This window comes from Lampris incognitus, chromosome 13 (genome assembly GCF_029633865.1).
Source record: "Lampris incognitus isolate fLamInc1 chromosome 13, fLamInc1.hap2, whole genome shotgun sequence".
In the NCBI taxonomy this organism is placed as follows: domain Eukaryota; kingdom Metazoa; phylum Chordata; class Actinopteri; order Lampriformes; family Lampridae; genus Lampris; species Lampris incognitus.
The window spans coordinates 52,985,723-53,007,642 of NC_079223.1; positions in this window are offsets into that span (position 1 = coordinate 52,985,723).

The window sequence follows — 21,920 nt, forward strand, 5'->3', positions numbered from 1 at the left end:
CACACCACCATCTCTACACACCACCATCTCTACACACCACCATCCCCTACACACCACCAGCCCCTACACACCACCATCTCTACACACCACCATCCCCTACACACCACCATCTCTACACACCACCAGCCGCTACACACCACCATCTCTACACACCACCAGCCGCTACACACCACCATCTCTACACACCACCATCCCTACACACCACCATCTCTACACACCACCATCCCCTACACACCACCATCTCTACACACCAACAGCCCCTACACACCACCATCTCTACACACCACCAGCCCATACACACCACCATCTCTACACACCACCAGCTCACTGGATTTAATTTTGCAGGAGACTCAGATGGCCCCTGCAGTTGCCACAGTAATTTGCCTGATCAGTTTAGAGAGCCGCTGTCGTGCTGCGGTGATCAATCATTCGGGTTGTCGTGGCGACTGGGAGCCGTGTGTGAGGGCCCGGCAAGGGCCTGCACCTGCCCAGCGTGCTGCCCGGGGTAACTGTGATAATGAGGGTAGATTGATACGCTGTGTTGTCCTAGCATGTCAAACTGAAGTTTGGTCAATTAAAGGTTGTTACCCCTCCCCCCCCACCCACATACACACACATACCATTGCAGTACACACGCGTGCGTGCACACACGCACACACAGACGCACACACACAAACACGCACACACACACAAACACGCACACACACACGCACACATGCACACACACACTCACGTGCACACACACACACACACGCACGCGCACACACACATTCAGTGGTAGTTGTCAGTTTTAGTGTCGGGGGGGAGGATCACGTTGAAGAGACAAGACCAGGCTGGTGGCTCTCCTGCTGATAGGGACAACAAAGTAATGAAATGGTGTGTGTGTGTGCGTGTGTGTGCGTCCATGTGTGTGTGTGCGTGTGTGTGAGAGAGAGACACAGAGAGAGAGACAGAGAGAGACCGAGAGAGACAGAGAGACACAGAGACACAGAGAGAGAGACACAGAGAGACAGAGAGAGACAGAGAGAGACTGTGTGTCAGCTAGGAGAGCTCTGGACTTTCTTAAACTCTGACAGTGTTTATGGCGCTGGGTGATGGCGCACTGCCGCTCTTATTACCCTCTCACACTGTCATAACTCTGTCCTGCAGACACACACACACACACACACACACACACACACACACACACACACACACACACACACACCCTCCCTCTCTCCCTCTCTCCCTCTCTCTCACCCTCTCAGATGAATTTAATTCACGGTGGTGTTCCACTAAAGCCATTTGCTCAGTCAATGAGGGGCAACTGGTATTTACTTCTGTCTCTGCATGAGCCTTCGTTTGACCCTGTGGTCGAGTGTGACTTGGACTCCTGTTCTGCAGAAGAAGACAAAGTCTTCTTTAGACAGCTTAATATGAAGCAGTTGCTCATGGTGATGTTGTGAAATTGATCTCTTTGTTGATTTTGTTGTTTTATGTAAAATAAAGAGTTGGTTACAAAATTCAGTTCTCTCCCTCACCCTCTCTCTCCCCCTCTCTCACCCTCTCTCTCACCCTCTCTATCTCGCCCTCTCTCTCTCCATCTCTATCTCACCCTCTCTCTCACCCTCTCTCTGTCAATTTATAGAAATATTTTTGTCTGGAGTAAAAATTGTGTGGTTTGACAGTTAGAGATGTATTGTTGAGAGACTGATGGTTGGACAGTTAGAGATGTATTGAGAGAGTGGTGGTTGGACAGTTAGAGATGTATTGAGAGAGTGATGGTTGGAAAGCTAGAGATGTATTGTTGAGAGAGTGATGGTTGGAAAGCCAGAGGTGATTTGTTGAGAGAGTGATGGTTGGACAGTTAGAGATGTTTTGTTGAGAGAGTGATGGTTGGACGGCTAGAGATGTTTTGTTGAGAGAGTGATGGTTGGACAGTTAGAGATGTATTGTTGAGAGAGTGATGGTTGGACAGTTAGAGATGTATTGTTGAGAGAGTGGTGGTTGGACAGTTAGAGATGTATTGTTGAGAGAGTGATGGTTGGACAGTTAGAGATGTATTGTTGAGAGAGTGGTGGTTGGACAGTTAGAGATGTATTGTTGAGAAAGTGATGGTTGGACAGCTACAGATATATTGTTGAGAGAGTGGTGGTTGCACAGGTAGAGATGTATTGTTGAGAAAGTGATGGTTGGACAGTTACAGATGTATTGTTGAGAGAGTGATGGTTGGACAGTTACAGATGTGTTGGTGAGAGAGTGATGATTGGACAGTTAGAGATGTATTTCTGTCTGGAGTAAAGATTATGTGGTTAGAGAGTTACAGATGTATTGGTGAGAGAGTGATGGTTGGACAGTTAGAGATGTATTGTTGAGAGAGTGATGGTTGGACAGTTAGAGATGTTTTGTTGAGAAAGTGATGGTTGGACAGTTAGAGATGTATTGAGAGAGTGATGGTTGGAAAGCCAGAGGTGATTTGTTGAGAGAGTGATGGTTGGACAGTTAGAGATGTATTGGTGAGAGAGTGATGGTTGGACAGTTACAGATGTATTGTTGAGAGAGTGATGGTTGGACAGTTACAGATGTGTTGGTGAGAGAGTGATGGTTGGACAGCTAGAGATGTATTGTTGAGAGAGTGATGGTTGGACAGTTAGAGATGTATTGTTGAGAGAGTGATGGTTGGACAGCTAGAGATTATTTGTAAAGAGAGTGATGGTTGGACAGTTAGAGATGTATTGAGAGAGTGATGGTTGGACAGTTAAACATGTTTTGTTGAGAGAGTGATGGTTGGACAGTTAGAGATGTATTGTTGAGAGAGTGATGGTTGGACAACTAGAGATGTATTGGTGAGAGAGTGATGGTTGGACAGCTAACGATGTTTTGTTGAGAGAGCGATGGTTGGACAGTTAGAGATGTATTGGTGAGAGAGTGATGGTTGGACAGCTAGAGATTATTTGTAAAGAGAGTGATGGTTGGACAGTTAGAGATGTATTGAGAGAGTGATGGTTGGACAGTTAAACATGTTTTGTTGAGAGAGTGATGGTTGGACAGTTAGAGATGTATTGTTGAGAGAGTGATGGTTGGACAACTAGAGATGTATTGGTGAGAGAGTGATGGTTGGACAGCTAACGATGTTTTGTTGAGAGAGCGATGGTTGGACAGTTAGAGATGTATTGGTGAGAGAGTGATGGTTGGACAGTTAGAGATGTATTGTTGAGAGAGTGATGGTTGGACAGCTAGAGCTGTATTGTTGAGAGAGTGATGGTTGGACAGCTAGAGCTGTATTGTTGAGAGAGTGATGGTTGGACAGCTAGAGATGTATTGAGAGAGTGATGGTTAGACAGTTAGAGATGTATTGTTGAGAGAGTGATGGTTGGACAGTTAGAGATGTATTGTTGAGAGAGTGTTGGTTGGACGGCTAGAGATGTTTTGTTGAGAGAGTGATGGTTGGACAGCTAGAGATATATTGTTGAGAGAGTGGTGGTTGCATAGTTACAGATGTATTGTTGAGAGAGTGATGGTTGGACAGTTCCAGATGTGTTGGTGAGAGAGTGATGGTTGGACAGTTAGAGATGTATTTCTGTCTGGAGTAAACATTATGTGGTTAGAGAGTTACAGATGTATTGGTGAGAGAGTGATGGTTGGACAGTTAGAGATGTATTGTTGAGAGAGTGATGGTTGGACAGTTAGAGATGTATTGTTGAGAAAGTGATGGTTGGACAGTTAGAGATGTATTGAGAGAGTGATGGTTGGACAGTTAGAGATGTATTGAGAGAGTGATGGTTGGACAGTTAGAGATGTATTGTTGAGAAAGTGATGGTTGGACAGTTAGAGATGTATTGTTGAGAAAGTGATGGTTGGACAGTTAGAGATGTATTGAGAGAGTGATGGTTGGACAGTTAGAGATGTTTTGTTGAGAGAGTGATGGTTGGACAGTTAGAGATGTATTGAGAGAGTGATGGTTGGACAGTTAGAGATGTATTGTTGAGAGAGTGATGGTTGGACAGTTAGAGATGTATTGTTGAGAGAGTGGTGGTTGGACAGTTAGAGATGTATTGTTGAGAAAGTGATGGTTGGACAGCTACAGATATATTGTTGAGAGAGTGGTGGTTGCACAGGTAGAGATGTATTGTTGAGAAAGTGATGGTTGGACAGTTACAGATGTATTGTTGAGAGAGTGATGGTTGGACAGTTACAGATGTGTTGGTGAGAGAGTGATGATTGGACAGTTAGAGATGTATTTCTGTCTGGAGTAAACATTATGTGGTTAGAGAGTTACAGATGTATTGGTGAGAGAGTGATGGTTGGACAGTTAGAGATGTATTGTTGAGAGAGTGATGGTTGGACAGTTAGAGATGTATTGTTGAGAAAGTGATGGTTGGACAGTTAGAGATGTATTGAGAGAGTGATGGTTGGAAAGCCAGAGGTGATTTGTTGAGAGAGTGATGGTTGGACAGTTAGAGATGTATTGGTGAGAGAGTGATGGTTGGACAGCTAGAGATGTATTGTTGAGAGAGTGATGGTTGGACAGTTAGAGATGTATTGAGAGAGTGATGGTTGGACAGTTAGAGATGTATTGTTGAGAGAGTGATGGTTGGACAACTAGAGATGTATTGGTGAGAGAGTGATGGTTGGACAGCTAACGATGTTTTGTTGAGAGAGCGATGGTTGGACAGTTAGAGATGTATTGGTGAGAGAGTGATGGTTGGACAGCTAGAGATTATTTGTAAAGAGAGTGATGGTTGGACAGTTAGAGATGTATTGAGAGAGTGATGTTTGGACAGTTAAACATGTTTTGTTGAGAGAGTGATGGTTGGACAGTTAGAGATGTATTGTTGAGAGAGTGATGGTTGGACAACTAGAGATGTATTGGTGAGAGAGTGATGGTTGGACAGCTAACGATGTTTTGTTGAGAGAGCGATGGTTGGACAGTTAGAGATGTATTGGTGAGAGAGTGATGGTTGGACAGTTAGAGATGTATTGTTGAGAGAGTGATGGTTGGACAGCTAGAGCTGTATTGTTGAGAGAGTGATGGTTGGACAGCTAGAGATGTATTGAGAGAGTGATGGTTAGACAGTTAGAGATGTATTGTTGAGAGAGTGATGGTTGGACAGTTAGAGATGTATTGTTGAGAGAGTGATGGTTGGACGGCTAGAGATGTATTGGTGAGAGAGTGATGGTTGGACAGCTAGAGATGTATTGTTGAGAGAGTGATGGTTGGACAGCTAGAGATGTAGTGTTGAGAGAGTGATGGTTGGACAGTTAGAGATGTATTGTTGAGAGAGTGATGGTTGGACAGTTAGAGATGTATTGTTGAGAGAGTGATGGTTGGACAGCTAGAGATTATTTGTAAAGAGAGTGATGGTTGGACAGTTAGAGATGTATTGAGAGAGTGATGGTTGGACAGTTAAACATGTTTTGTTGAGAGAGTGATGGTTGGACAGTTAGAGATGTATTGTTGAGAGAGTGATGGTTGGACAACTAGAGATGTATTGGTGAGAGAGTGATGGTTGGACAGCTAACGATGTTTTGTTGAGAGAGCGATGGTTGGACAGTTAGAGATGTATTGGTGAGAGAGTGATGGTTGGACAGCTAGAGATTATTTGTAAAGAGAGTGATGGTTGGACAGTTAGAGATGTATTGAGAGAGTGATGGTTGGACAGTTAAACATGTTTTGTTGAGAGAGTGATGGTTGGACAGTTAGAGATGTATTGTTGAGAGAGTGATGGTTGGACAACTAGAGATGTATTGGTGAGAGAGTGATGGTTGGACAGCTAACGATGTTTTGTTGAGAGAGCGATGGTTGGACAGTTAGAGATGTATTGGTGAGAGAGTGATGGTTGGACAGTTAGAGATGTATTGTTGAGAGAGTGATGGTTGGACAGCTAGAGCTGTATTGTTGAGAGAGTGATGGTTGGACAGCTAGAGCTGTATTGTTGAGAGAGTGATGGTTGGACAGCTAGAGATGTATTGAGAGAGTGATGGTTAGACAGTTAGAGATGTATTGTTGAGAGAGTGATGGTTGGACCGTTAGAGATGTATTGTTGAGAGAGTGTTGGTTGGACGGCTAGAGATGTTTTGTTGAGAGAGTGATGGTTGGACAGCTAGAGATATATTGTTGAGAGAGTGGTGGTTGCATAGTTACAGATGTATTGTTGAGAGAGTGATGGTTGGACAGTTCCAGATGTGTTGGTGAGAGAGTGATGGTTGGACAGTTAGAGATGTATTTCTGTCTGGAGTAAACATTATGTGGTTAGAGAGTTACAGATGTATTGGTGAGAGAGTGATGGTTGGACAGTTAGAGATGTATTGTTGAGAGAGTGATGGTTGGACAGTTAGAGATGTATTGTTGAGAAAGTGATGGTTGGACAGTTAGAGATGTATTGAGAGAGTGATGGTTGGACAGTTAGAGATGTATTGAGAGAGTGATGGTTGGACAGTTAGAGATGTATTGTTGAGAAAGTGATGGTTGGACAGTTAGAGATGTATTGTTGAGAAAGTGATGGTTGGACAGTTAGAGATGTATTGAGAGAGTGATGGTTGGACAGTTAGAGATGTTTTGTTGAGAGAGTGATGGTTGGACAGTTAGAGATGTATTGAGAGAGTGATGGTTGGACAGTTAGAGATGTATTGTTGAGAGAGTGATGGTTGGACAGTTAGAGATGTATTGTTGAGAGAGTGGTGGTTGGACAGTTAGAGATGTATTGTTGAGAAAGTGATGGTTGGACAGCTACAGATATATTGTTGAGAGAGTGGTGGTTGCACAGGTAGAGATGTATTGTTGAGAAAGTGATGGTTGGACAGTTACAGATGTATTGTTGAGAGAGTGATGGTTGGACAGTTACAGATGTGTTGGTGAGAGAGTGATGATTGGACAGTTAGAGATGTATTTCTGTCTGGAGTAAACATTATGTGGTTAGAGAGTTACAGATGTATTGGTGAGAGAGTGATGGTTGGACAGTTAGAGATGTATTGTTGAGAGAGTGATGGTTGGACAGTTAGAGATGTATTGTTGAGAAAGTGATGGTTGGACAGTTAGAGATGTATTGAGAGAGTGATGGTTGGAAAGCCAGAGGTGATTTGTTGAGAGAGTGATGGTTGGACAGTTAGAGATGTATTGGTGAGAGAGTGATGGTTGGACAGCTAGAGATGTATTGTTGAGAGAGTGATGGTTGGACAGTTAGAGATGTATTGAGAGAGTGATGGTTGGACAGTTAGAGATGTATTGTTGAGAGAGTGATGGTTGGACAACTAGAGATGTATTGGTGAGAGAGTGATGGTTGGACAGCTAACGATGTTTTGTTGAGAGAGCGATGGTTGGACAGTTAGAGATGTATTGGTGAGAGAGTGATGGTTGGACAGCTAGAGATTATTTGTAAAGAGAGTGATGGTTGGACAGTTAGAGATGTATTGAGAGAGTGATGTTTGGACAGTTAAACATGTTTTGTTGAGAGAGTGATGGTTGGACAGTTAGAGATGTATTGTTGAGAGAGTGATGGTTGGACAACTAGAGATGTATTGGTGAGAGAGTGATGGTTGGACAGCTAACGATGTTTTGTTGAGAGAGCGATGGTTGGACAGTTAGAGATGTATTGGTGAGAGAGTGATGGTTGGACAGTTAGAGATGTATTGTTGAGAGAGTGATGGTTGGACAGCTAGAGCTGTATTGTTGAGAGAGTGATGGTTGGACAGCTAGAGATGTATTGAGAGAGTGATGGTTAGACAGTTAGAGATGTATTGTTGAGAGAGTGATGGTTGGACAGTTAGAGATGTATTGTTGAGAGAGTGATGGTTGGACGGCTAGAGATGTATTGGTGAGAGAGTGATGGTTGGACAGCTAGAGATGTATTGTTGAGAGAGTGATGGTTGGACAGCTAGAGATGTAGTGTTGAGAGAGTGATGGTTGGACAGTTAGAGATGTATTGTTGAGAGAGTGATGGTTGGACAGTTAGAGATGTATTGTTGAGAGAGTGATGGTTGGACAGCTAGAGATTATTTGTAAAGAGAGTGATGGTTGGACAGTTAGAGATGTATTGAGAGAGTGATGGTTGGACAGTTAAACATGTTTTGTTGAGAGAGTGATGGTTGGACAGTTAGAGATGTATTGTTGAGAGAGTGATGGTTGGACAACTAGAGATGTATTGGTGAGAGAGTGATGGTTGGACAGCTAACGATGTTTTGTTGAGAGAGCGATGGTTGGACAGTTAGAGATGTATTGGTGAGAGAGTGATGGTTGGACAGCTAGAGATTATTTGTAAAGAGAGTGATGGTTGGACAGTTAGAGATGTATTGAGAGAGTGATGGTTGGACAGTTAAACATGTTTTGTTGAGAGAGTGATGGTTGGACAGTTAGAGATGTATTGTTGAGAGAGTGATGGTTGGACAACTAGAGATGTATTGGTGAGAGAGTGATGGTTGGACAGCTAACGATGTTTTGTTGAGAGAGCGATGGTTGGACAGTTAGAGATGTATTGGTGAGAGAGTGATGGTTGGACAGTTAGAGATGTATTGTTGAGAGAGTGATGGTTGGACAGCTAGAGCTGTATTGTTGAGAGAGTGATGGTTGGACAGCTAGAGCTGTATTGTTGAGAGAGTGATGGTTGGACAGCTAGAGATGTATTGAGAGAGTGATGGTTAGACAGTTAGAGATGTATTGTTGAGAGAGTGATGGTTGGACCGTTAGAGATGTATTGTTGAGAGAGTGTTGGTTGGACGGCTAGAGATGTTTTGTTGAGAGAGTGATGGTTGGACAGCTAGAGATATATTGTTGAGAGAGTGGTGGTTGCATAGTTACAGATGTATTGTTGAGAGAGTGATGGTTGGACAGTTCCAGATGTGTTGGTGAGAGAGTGATGGTTGGACAGTTAGAGATGTATTTCTGTCTGGAGTAAACATTATGTGGTTAGAGAGTTACAGATGTATTGGTGAGAGAGTGATGGTTGGACAGTTAGAGATGTATTGTTGAGAGAGTGATGGTTGGACAGTTAGAGATGTATTGTTGAGAAAGTGATGGTTGGACAGTTAGAGATGTATTGAGAGAGTGATGGTTGGACAGTTAGAGATGTATTGAGAGAGTGATGGTTGGACAGTTAGAGATGTATTGTTGAGAAAGTGATGGTTGGACAGTTAGAGATGTATTGTTGAGAAAGTGATGGTTGGACAGTTAGAGATGTATTGAGAGAGTGATGGTTGGACAGTTAGAGATGTTTTGTTGAGAGAGTGATGGTTGGACGGCTAGAGATGTTTTGTTGAGAGAGTGATGGTTGGACAGTTAGAGATGTATTGAGAGAGTGATGGTTGGACAGTTAGAGATGTATTGTTGAGAGAGTGATGGTTGGACCGTTAGAGATGTATTGTTGAGAGAGTGTTGGTTGGACGGCTAGAGATGTTTTGTTGAGAGAGTGATGGTTGGACAGCTAGAGATATATTGTTGAGAGAGTGGTGGTTGCATAGTTACAGATGTATTGTTGAGAGAGTGATGGTTGGACAGTTCCAGATGTGTTGGTGAGAGAGTGATGGTTGGACAGTTAGAGATGTATTTCTGTCTGGAGTAAACATTATGTGGTTAGAGAGTTACAGATGTATTGGTGAGAGAGTGATGGTTGGACAGTTAGAGATGTATTGTTGAGAGAGTGATGGTAGGACAGTTAGAGATGTATTGTTGAGAAAGTGATGGTTGGACAGTTAGAGATGTATTGAGAGAGTGATGGTTGGACAGTTAGAGATGTATTGAGAGAGTGATGGTTGGACAGTTAGAGATGTATTGTTGAGAAAGTGATGGTTGGACAGTTAGAGATGTATTGTTGAGAAAGTGATGGTTGGACAGTTAGAGATGTATTGAGAGAGTGATGGTTGGACAGTTAGAGATGTTTTGTTGAGAGAGTGATGGTTGGACGGCTAGAGATGTTTTGTTGAGAGAGTGATGGTTGGACAGTTAGAGATGTATTGAGAGAGTGATGGTTGGACAGTTAGAGATGTATTGTTGAGAGAGTGATGGTTGGACAGTTAGAGATGTATTGTTGAGAGAGTGGTGGTTGGACAGTTAGAGATGTATTGTTGAGAAAGTGATGGTTGGACAGCTACAGATATATTGTTGAGAGAGTGGTGGTTGCACAGGTAGAGATGTATTGTTGAGAAAGTGATGGTTGGACAGTTACAGATGTATTGTTGAGAGAGTGATGGTTGGACAGTTACAGATGTGTTGGTGAGAGAGTGATGATTGGACAGTTAGAGATGTATTTCTGTCTGGAGTAAACATTATGTGGTTAGAGAGTTACAGATGTATTGGTGAGAGAGTGATGGTTGGACAGTTAGAGATGTATTGTTGAGAAAGTGATGGTTGGACAGTTAGAGATGTATTGAGAGAGTGATTGTTGGAAAGCCAGAGGTGATTTGTTGAGAGAGTGATGGTTGGACAGTTAGAGATGTATTGGTGAGAGAGTGATGGTTGGACAGCTAGAGATGTATTGTTGAGAGAGTGATGGTTGGACAGTTAGAGATGTATTGTTGAGAGAGTGATGGTTGGACAGCTAGAGATTATTTGTAAAGAGAGTGATGGTTGGACAGTTAGAGATGTATTGAGAGAGTGATGGTTGGACAGTTAAACATGTTGTGTTGAGAGAGTGATGGTTGGACAGTTAGAGATGTATTGTTGAGAGAGTGATGGTTGGACAACTAGAGATGTATTGGTGAGAGAGTGATGGTTGGACAGCTAACGATGTTTTGTTGAGAGAGCGATGGTTGGACAGTTAGAGATGTATTGGTGAGAGAGTGATGGTTGGACAGTTAGAGATGTATTGTTGAGAGAGTGATGGTTGGACAGCTAGAGCTGTATTGTTGAGAGAGTGATGGTTGGACAGCTAGAGATGTATTGAGAGAGTGATGGTTAGACAGTTAGAGATGTATTGTTGAGAGAGTGATGGTTGGACAGTTAGAGATGTATTGTTGAGAGAGTGATGGTTGGACGGCTAGAGATGTTTTGTTGAGAGAGTGATGGTTGGACAGCTAGAGATATATTGTTGAGAGAGTGGTGGTTGCATAGTTAGAGATGTATTGTTGAGAGAGTGATGGTTGGACAGTTACAGATGTATTGTTGAGAGAGTGATGGTTGGACAGTTCCAGATGTGTTGGTGAGAGAGTGATGGTTGGACAGTTAGAGATGTATTTCTGTCTGGAGTAAACATTATGTGGTTAGAGAGTTACAGATGTATTGGTGACAGAGTGATGGTTGGACAGTTAGAGATGTATTGTTGAGAGAGTGATGGTTGGACAGTTAGAGATGTATTGTTGAGAAAGTGATGGTTGGACAGTTAGAGATGTATTGAGAGAGTGATGGTTGGACAGTTAGAGATGTATTGAGAGAGTGATGGTTGGACAGTTAGAGATGTATTGTTGAGAAAGTGATGGTTGGACAGTTAGAGATGTATTGTTGAGAGAGTGATGGTTGGACAGTTAGAGATGTATTGTTGAGAAAGTGATGGTTGGACAGTTAGAGATGTATTGAGAGAGTGATGGTTGGACAGTTAGAGATGTTTTGTTGAGAGAGTGATGGTTGGACGGCTAGAGATGTTTTGTTGAGAGAGTGATGGTTGGACAGTTAGAGATGTATTGAGAGAGTGATGGTTGGACAGTTAGAGATGTATTGTTGAGAGAGTGATGGTTGGACAGTTAGAGATGTATTGTTGAGAGAGTGATGGTTGGACAGTTAGAGATGTATTGTTGAGAGAGTGGTGGTTGGACAGTTAGAGATGTATTGTTGAGAAAGTGATGGTTGGACAGTTAGAGATGTATTGTTGAGAGAGTGATGGTTGGACAACTAGAGATGTATTGGTGAGAGAGTGATGGTTGGACAGCTAACGATGTTTTGTTGAGAGAGCGATGGTTGGACAGTTAGAGATGTATTGGTGAGAGAGTGATGGTTGGACAGTTAGAGATGTATTGTTGAGAGAGTGATGGTTGGACAGCTAGAGCTGTATTGTTGAGAGAGTGATGGTTGGACAGCTAGAGATGTATTGAGAGAGTGATGGTTAGACAGTTAGAGATGTATTGTTGAGAGAGTGATGGTTGGACAGTTAGAGATGTATTGTTGAGAGAGTGATGGTTGGACGGCTAGAGATGTTTTGTTGAGAGAGTGATGGTTGGACAGCTAGAGATATATTGTTGAGAGAGTGGTGGTTGCATAGTTAGAGATGTATTGTTGAGAGAGTGATGGTTGGACAGTTACAGATGTATTGTTGAGAGAGTGATGGTTGGACAGTTCCAGATGTGTTGGTGAGAGAGTCATGGTCGGACAGTTAGAGATGTATTTCTGTCTGGAGTAAACATTATGTGGTTAGAGAGTTACAGATGTATTGGTGAGAGAGTGATGGTTGGACAGTTAGAGATGTATTGTTGAGAGAGTGATGGTTGGACAGTTAGAGATGTATTGTTGAGAAAGTGATGGTTGGACAGTTAGAGATGTATTGAGAGAGTGATGGTTGGACAGTTAGAGATGTATTGAGAGAGTGATGGTTGGACAGTTAGAGATGTATTGTTGAGAAAGTGATGGTTGGACAGTTAGAGATGTATTGTTGAGAGAGTGATGGTTGGACAGTTAGAGATGTATTGTTGAGAAAGTGATGGTTGGACAGTTAGAGATGTATTGAGAGAGTGATGGTTGGACAGTTAGAGATGTATTGTTGAGAAAGTGATTGTTGGACAGTTACAGATGTGTTGGTGAGAGAGTGATGGTTGGACAGTTAGAGATGTGTTGGTGAGAGAGTGATGGTTGGACAGTTAGAGATGTATTGGTGAGAGAGTGATGGTTGGACGGCTAGAGATGTTTTGTTGAGAGAGTGATGGTTGGACAGCTAGAGATATATTGTTGAGAGAGTGGTGGTTGCATAGTTAGAGATGTATTGTTGAGAGAGTGATGGTTGGACAGTTACAGATGTATTGTTGAGAGAGTGATGGTTGGACAGTTCCAGATGTGTTGGTGAGAGAGTGATGGTTGGACAGTTAGAGAAGTATTTCTGTCTGGAGTAAACATTATGTGGTTAGAGAGTTACAGATGTATTGGTGAGAGAGTGATGGTTGGACAGTTAGAGATGTATTGTTGAGAGAGTGATGGTTGGACAGTTAGAGATGTATTGTTGAGAAAGTGATGGTTGGACAGTTAGAGATGTATTGAGAGAGTGATGGTTGGACAGTTAGAGATGTACTGAGAGAGTGATGGTTGGACAGTTAGAGATGTATTGTTGAGAAAGTGATGGTTGGACAGTTAGAGATGTATTGTTGAGAGAGTGATGGTTGGACAGTTAGAGATGTATTGTTGAGAAAGTGATGGTTGGACAGTTAGAGATGTATTGAGAGAGTGATGGTTGGACAGTTAGAGATGTATTGTTGAGAAAGTGATTGTTGGACAGTTACAGATGTGTTGGTGAGAGAGTGATGGTTGGACAGTTAGAGATGTGTTGGTGAGAGAGTGATGGTTGGACAGTTAGAGATGTATTGTTGAGAGAGTGATGGTTGGACAGCTAGAGATGTATTGTTGAGAGAGTGATGGTTGGAAAGCCAGAGGTGATTTGTTGAGAGAGTGATGGTTGGACAGTTAGAGATGTTTTGTTGAGAGAGTGATGGTTGGACAGTTAGAGATGTATTGAGAGAGTAATGGTTGGACAGTTAGAGATGTATTGTTGAGTGAGTGATGGTTGGACAGTTAGAGATGTATTGTTGAGAGAGTGGTGGTTGCACAGTTAGAGATGTATTGTTGAGAGAGTGATGGTTGGACAGTTACAGATGTATTGTTGAGAGAGTGATGGTTGGACAGTTACAGATGTGTTGGTGAGAGAGTGATGGTTGGACAGTTAGAGATGTATTGTTGAGAGAGTGATGGTTGGACAGCTAGAGATGTATTGTTGAGAGAGTGATGGTTGGAAAGCCATAGGTGATTTGTTGAGAGAGTGATGGTTGGACAGCTAGAGATGTTTTGTAGAGACAGTATTGGATGGACAGTTAGATATGTATTGGTGAGAGAGTGATGGTTGGAAAGCCATAGGTGATTTGTTGAGAGAGTGATGGTTGGACAGCTAGAGATGTTTTGTAGAGACAGTATTGGATGGACAGTTAGAGATGTATTGTTGAGAGAGTGATGGTTGGACAGTTAGAGATGTATTGTTGAGAAAGTGATGGTTGGACAGTTAGAGATGTATTGAGAGAGTGATGGTTGGACAGTTAGAGATGTTTTGTTGAGAGAGTGATGGTTGGACGGCTAGAGATGTTTTGTTGAGAGAGTGATGGTTGGACAGTTAGAGATGTATTGAGAGAGTGATGGTTGGACAGTTAGAGATGTATTGTTGAGAGAGTGATGGTTGGACAGTTAGAGATGTATTGTTGAGAGAGTGATGGTTGGACAGTTAGAGATGTATTTTTGAGAGAGTGGTGGTTGGACAGTTAGAGATGTATTGTTGAGAAAGTGATGGTTGGACAGCTACAGATATATTGTTGAGAGAGTGGTGGTTGCACAGGTAGAGATGTATTGTTGAGAAAGTGATGGTTGGACAGTTAGAGATGTATTGTTGAGAGCGTGATGGTTGGACAACTAGAGATGTATTGGTGAGAGAGTGATGGTTGGACAGCTAACGATGTTTTGTTGAGAGAGCGATGGTTGGACAGTTAGAGATGTATTGGTGAGAGAGTGATGGTTGGACAGTTAGAGATGTATTGTTGAGAGAGTGATGGTTGGACAGCTAGAGCTGTATTGTTGAGAGAGTGATGGTTGGACAGCTAGAGATGTATTGAGAGAGTGATGGTTAGACAGTTAGAGATGTATTGTTGAGAGAGTGATGGTTGGACAGTTAGAGATGTATTGTTGAGAGAGTGATGGTTGGACGGCTAGAGATGTTTTGTTGAGAGAGTGATGGTTGGACAGCTAGAGATATATTGTTGAGAGAGTGGTGGTTGCATAGTTAGAGATGTATTGTTGAGAGAGTGATGGTTGGACAGTTACAGATGTATTGTTGAGAGAGTGATGGTTGGACAGTTCCAGATGTGTTGGTGAGAGAGTGATGGTTGGACAGTTAGAGATGTATTTCTGTCTGGAGTAAACATTATGTGGTTAGAGAGTTACAGATGTATTGGTGAGAGAGTGATGGTTGGACAGTTAGAGATGTATTGTTGAGAGAGTGATGGTTGGACAGTTAGAGATGTATTGTTGAGAGAGTGATGGTTGGACAGTTAGAGATGTATTGAGAGAGTGATGGTTGGACAGTTAGAGATGTATTGAGAGAGTGATGGTTGGACAGTTAGAGATGTATTGTTGAGAAAGTGATGGTTGGACAGTTAGAGATGTATTGTTGAGAGAGTGATGGTTGGACAGTTAGAGATGTATTGTTGAGAAAGTGATGGTTGGACAGTTAGAGATGTATTGAGAGAGTGATGGTTGGACAGTTAGAGATGTATTGTTGAGAAAGTGATTGTTGGACAGTTACAGATGTGTTGGTGAGAGAGTGATGGTTGGACAGTTAGAGATGTGTTGGTGAGAGAGTGATGGTTGGACAGTTAGAGATGTATTGGTGAGAGAGTGATGGTTGGACGGCTAGAGATGTTTTGTTGAGAGAGTGATGGTTGGACAGCTAGAGATATATTGTTGAGAGAGTGGTGGTTGCATAGTTAGAGATGTATTGTTGAGAGAGTGATGGTTGGACAGTTCCAGATGTGTTGGTGAGAGAGTGATGGTTGGACAGTTAGAGATGTATTTCTGTCTGGAGTAAACATTATGTGGTTAGAGAGTTACAGATGTATTGGTGAGAGAGTGATGGTTGGACAGTTAGAGATGTATTGTTGAGAGAGTGATGGTTGGACAGTTAGAGATGTATTGTTGAGAAAGTGATGGTTGGACAGTTAGAGATGTATTGAGAGAGTGATGGTTGGACAGTTAGAGATGTACTGAGAGAGTGATGGTTGGACAGTTAGAGATGTATTGTTGAGAAAGTGATGGTTGGACAGTTAGAGATGTATTGTTGAGAGAGTGATGGTTGGACAGTTAGAGATGTATTGTTGAGAAAGTGATGGTTGGACAGTTAGAGATGTATTGAGAGAGTGATGGTTGGACAGTTAGAGATGTATTGTTTAGAAAGTGATGGTTGGACAGCTAGAGATGTATTGTTGAGAGAGTGATGGTTGGAAAGCCAGAGGTGATTTGTTGAGAGAGTGATGGTTGGACAGTTAGAGATGTTTTGTTGAGAGAGTGATGGTTGGACAGTTAGAGATGTATTGAGAGAGTAATGGTTGGACAGTTAGAGATGTATTGTTGAGTGAGTGATGGTTGGACAGTTAGAGATGTATTGTTGAGAGAGTGGTGGTTGCACAGTTAGAGATGTATTGTTGAGAGAGTGATGGTTGGACAGTTACAGATGTATTGTTGAGAGAGTGATGGTTGGACAGTTACAGATGTGTTGGTGAGAGAGTGATGGTTGGACAGTTAGAGATGTATTGTTGAGAGAGTGTAGGTTGGACAGCTAGAGATGTATTGTTGAGAGAGTGATGGTTGGAAAGCCATAGGTGATTTGTTGAGAGAGTGATGGTTGGACAGCTAGAGATGTTTTGTAGAGACAGTATTGGATGGACAGTTAGAGATGTATTGGTGAGAGAGTGATGGTTGGAAAGCTAGAGATGTATTGTTGAGAGAGTGATGGTTGGACAGCTAGAGATGTATTGTTGAGAGACTGATGGTTGGACAGTTAGAGATGTATTGTTGAGAGAGTGATGGTTGGACAGTTAGAGATGTTTTGTTGAGAGAGTGAGGGTTGGACAGTTAGAGATGTATTGGTGAGAGAGTGATGGTTGGACAGTTAGAGATGTATTGTTGAGAGAGTGATTGTTGGACAGTTAGAGATGTATTGAGAGAGTGACGGATGGACAGTTACAGATGTGTTGGTGAGAAAGTGATGGTTGGACAGCTAGATATGTTTTGTTGAGAGAGTGATGGTTGGACAGGTAGAGATGTATTGGTGAGAGAGTGATGGTTGGACAGTTACAGATGTATTGTTGAGAGAGTGATGGTTGGACAGTTACAGATGTGTTTGTGAGACAGTGATGGTCTGACAACTAGAGATGTATTGTTGAGAGAGTGATGGTTGGACAGTTAGGGATGTGTTGATGAGAGAGTGATGGTTGGACAGTTACAGAAGTGTTGGTGAGAGAGTGATGGTTTGACATTTAGACAAGTATTGTTGTCTGGAGTAAAAATTGTGTGGTTTGACAGTTAGAGATGTATTGGTGAGAGAGTGATGGTTGGACAGTTACAGATGTGTTTGTGAGACAGTGATGGTTAGATAGTTAGAGATGTATCGGCGAGAGAGTGATGGTTGTACAACTAGAGATGTATTGTTGAGAGAGTGATGGTTGGAAAGCCAGAGGTGGTTTGTTGAGAGAGTGATGGTTGGACAGTTAGAGATGTTTTGTTGAGAGAGTGATGGTTGGACGGCTAGAGATGTTTTGTTGAGAGAGTGATGGTTGGACAGTTAGAGATGTATTGAGAGAGTGATGGTTGGACAGTTAGAGATGTATTGTTGAGAGAGTGATGGTTGGACAGTTAGAGATGTATTGTTGAGAGAGTGATGGTTGGACAGTTAGAGATGTATTGTTGAGAAAGTGATGGTTGGACAGCTACAGATATATTGTTGAGAGAGTGGTGGTTGCACAGTTAGAGATGTATTGTTGAGAAAGTGATGGTTGGACAGTTACAGATGTATTGTTGAGAGAGTGATGGTTGGACAGTTACAGATGTGTTGGTGAGAGAGTGATGATTGGACAGTTAGAGATGTATTTCTGTCTGGAGTAAACATTATGTGGTTAGAGAGTTACAGATGTATTGGTGAGAGAGTGATGGTTGGACAGTTAGAGATGTATTGTTGAGAGAGTGATGGTTGGACAGTTAGAGATGTATTGTTGAGAGAGTGATGGTTGGACAGTTAGAGATGTATTGAGAGAGTGATGGTTGGACAGTTAGAGATGTATTGAGAGAGTGATGGTTGGACAGTTAGAGATGTATTGTTGAGAAAGTGATGGTTGGACAGTTAGAGATGTATTGTTGAGAGAGTGATGGTTGGACAGTTAGAGATGTATTGTTGAGAGAGTGATGGTTGGACAGTTAGAGATGTATTGTTGAGAAAGTGATGGTTGGACAGTTAGAGATGTATTGAGAGAGTGATGGTTGGACAGTTAGAGATGTATTGTTGAGAAAGTGATGGTTGGACAGTTACAGATGTGTTGGTGAGAGAGTGATGGTTGGACAGTTAGAGATGTATTGTTGAGAGAGTGATGGTTGGACAGTTAGAGATGTATTGTTGAGTGAGTGATGGTTGGACAGTTAGAGATGTATTGTTGAGAGAGTGGTGGTTGCACAGTTAGAGATGTATTGTTGAGAGAGTGATGGTTGGACAGTTACAGATGTATTGTTGAGAGAGTGATGGTTGGACAGTTACAGATGTGTTGGTGAGAGAGTGATGGTTGGACAGTTAGAGATGTATTGTTGAGAGAGTGTAGGTTGGACAGCTAGAGATGTATTGTTGAGAGAGTGATGGTTGGAAAGCCATAGGTGATTTGTTGAGAGAGTGATGGTTGGACAGCTAGAGATGTTTTGTAGAGACAGTATTGGATGGACAGTTAGAGATGTATTGGTGAGAGAGTGATGGTTGGAAAGCTAGAGATGTATTGTTGAGAGAGTGATGGTTGGACAGCTAGAGATGTATTGTTGAGAGACTGATGGTTGGACAGTTAGAGATGTATTGTTGAGAGAGTGATGGTTGGACAGTTAGAGATGTTTTGTTGAGAGAGTGAGGGTTGGACAGTTAGAGATGTATTGGTGAGAGAGTGATGGTTGGACAGTTAGAGATGTATTGTTGAGAGAGTGATTGTTGGACAGTTAGAGATGTATTGAGAGAGTGACGGATGGACAGTTACAGATGTGTTGGTGAGAAAGTGATGGTTGGACAGCTAGATATGTTTTGTTGAGAGAGTGATGGTTGGACAGGTAGAGATGTATTGGTGAGAGAGTGATGGTTGGACAGTTACAGATGTATTGTTGAGAGAGTGATGGTTGGACAGTTACAGATGTGTTTGTGAGACAGTGATGGTCTGACAACTAGAGATGTATTGTTGAGAGAGTGATGGTTGGACAGTTAGGGATGTGTTGATGAGAGAGTGATGGTTGGACAGTTACAGAAGTGTTGGTGAGAGAGTGATGGTTTGACATTTAGACAAGTATTGTTGTCTGGAGTAAAAATTGTGTGGTTTGACAGTTAGAGATGTATTGGTGAGAGAGTGATGGTTGGACAGTTACAGATGTGTTTGTGAGACAGTGATGGTTAGATAGTTAGAGATGTATCGGCGAGAGAGTGATGGTTGTACAACTAGAGATGTATTGTTGAGAGAGTGATGGTTGGAAAGCCAGAGGTGGTTTGTTGAGAGAGTGATGGTTGGACAGTTAGAGATGTTTTGTTGAGAGAGTGATGGTTGGACGGCTAGAGATGTTTTGTTGAGAGAGTGATGGTTGGACAGTTAGAGATGTATTGAGAGAGTGATGGTTGGACAGTTAGAGATGTATTGTTGAGAGAGTGATGGTTGGACAGTTAGAGATGTATTGTTGAGAGAGTGATGGTTGGACAGTTAGAGATGTATTGTTGAGAAAGTGATGGTTGGACAGCTACAGATATATTGTTGAGAGAGTGGTGGTTGCACAGTTAGAGATGTATTGTTGAGAAAGTGATGGTTGGACAGTTACAGATGTATTGTTGAGAGAGTGATGGTTGGACAGTTACAGATGTGTTGGTGAGAGAGTGATGATTGGACAGTTAGAGATGTATTTCTGTCTGGAGTAAACATTATGTGGTTAGAGAGTTACAGATGTATTGGTGAGAGAGTGATGGTTGGACAGTTAGAGATGTATTGTTGAGAGAGTGATGGTTGGACAGTTAGAGATGTATTGTTGAGAGAGTGATGGTTGGACAGTTAGAGATGTATTGAGAGAGTGATGGTTGGACAGTTAGAGATGTATTGAGAGAGTGATGGTTGGACAGTTAGAGATGTATTGTTGAGAAAGTGATGGTTGGACAGTTAGAGATGTATTGTTGAGAGAGTGATGGTTGGACAGTTAGAGATGTATTGTTGAGAGAGTGATGGTTGGACAGTTAGAGATGTATTGTTGAGAAAGTGATGGTTGGACAGTTAGAGATGTATTGAGAGAGTGATGGTTGGACAGTTAGAGATGTATTGTTGAGAAAGTGATGGTTGGACAGTTACAGATGTGTTGGTGAGAGAGTGATGGTTGGACAGTTAGAGATGTATTGTTGAGAGAGTGATGGTTGGACAGTTAGAGATGTATTGTTGAGAAAGTGATTGTTGGACAGTTACAGATGTGTTGGTGAGAGAGTGATGGTTGGACAGTTAGAGATGTGTTGGTGAGAGAGTGATGGTTGGACAGTTAGAGATGTATTGTTGAGAGAGTGATGGTTGGACAGCTAGAGATGTATTGTTGAGAGAGTGATGGTTGGAAAGCCAGAGGTGATTTGTTGAGAGAGTGATGGTTGGACAGTTAGAGAGGTTTTGTTGAGAGAGTGATGGTTGGACAGTTAGAGATGTATTGAGAGAGTAATGGTTGGACAGTTAGAGATGTATTGTTGAGTGAGTGATGGTTGGACAGTTAGAGATGTATTGTTGAGAGAGTGATGGTTGGACAGTTACAGATGTGTTGGTGAGAGAGTGATGGTTGGACAGTTAGAGATGTATTGTTGAGAGAGTGATGGTTGGACAGTTAGAGATGTATTGTTGAGAGAGTGATGGTTGGACAGTTAGAGATGTATTGAGAGTGATGGTTGGACAGTTAGAGATGTATTGAGAGAGTGATGGTTGGACAGTTAGAGATGTATTGTTGAGAAAGTGATGGTTGGACAGTTAGAGATGAATTGTTGAGAGAGTGATGGTTGGACAGTTAGAGATATATTGTTGAGAAAGTGATGGTTGGACAGTTAGAGATGTATTGAGAGAGTGATGGTTGGACAGTTAGAGATGTTTTGTTGAGAGAGTGATGGTTGGACAGCTAGAGATGTATTGTTGAGAGAGTGATGGTTGGAAAGCCAGAGGTGATTTGTTGAGAGAGTGATGGTTGGACAGTTAGAGATGTATTGGTGAGAGAGTGATGGTTGGACAGCTAACGATGTTTTGTTGAGAGAGCGATGGTTGGACAGTTAGAGATGTATTGGTGAGAGAGTGATGGTTGGACAGTTAGAGATGTATTGTTGAGAGAGTGATGGTTGGACAGCTAGAGATGTATTGTTGAGAGAGTGATGGTTGGACAGCTAGAGATGTATTGAGAGAGTGATGGTTAGACAGTTAGAGATGTATTGTTGAGAGAGTGATGGTTGGACAGTTAGAGATGTATTGTTGAGAGAGTGATGGTTGGACGGCTAGAGATGTTTTGTTGAGAGAGTGATGGTTGGACAGCTAGAGATATATTGTTGAGAGAGTGGTGGTTGCATAGTTAGAGATGTATTGTTGAGAGAGTGATGGTTGGACAGTTACAGATGTATTGTTGAGAGAGTGATGGTTGGACAGTTCCAGATGTGTTGGTGAGAGAGTGATGGTTGGACAGTTAGAGATGTATTTCTGTCTGGAGTAAACATTATGTGGTTAGAGAGTTACAGATGTATTGGTGAGAGAGTGATGGTTGGACAGTTAGAGATGTATTGTTGAGAGAGTGATGGTTGGACAGTTAGAGATGTATTGTTGAGAGAGTGATGGTTGGACAGTTAGAGATGTATTGAGAGAGTGATGGTTGGACAGTTAGAGATGTATTGAGAGAGTGATGGTTGGACAGTTAGAGATGTATTGTTGAGAAAGTGATGGTTGGACAGTTAGAGATGTATTGTTGAGAGAGTGATGGTTGGACAGTTAGAGATGTATTG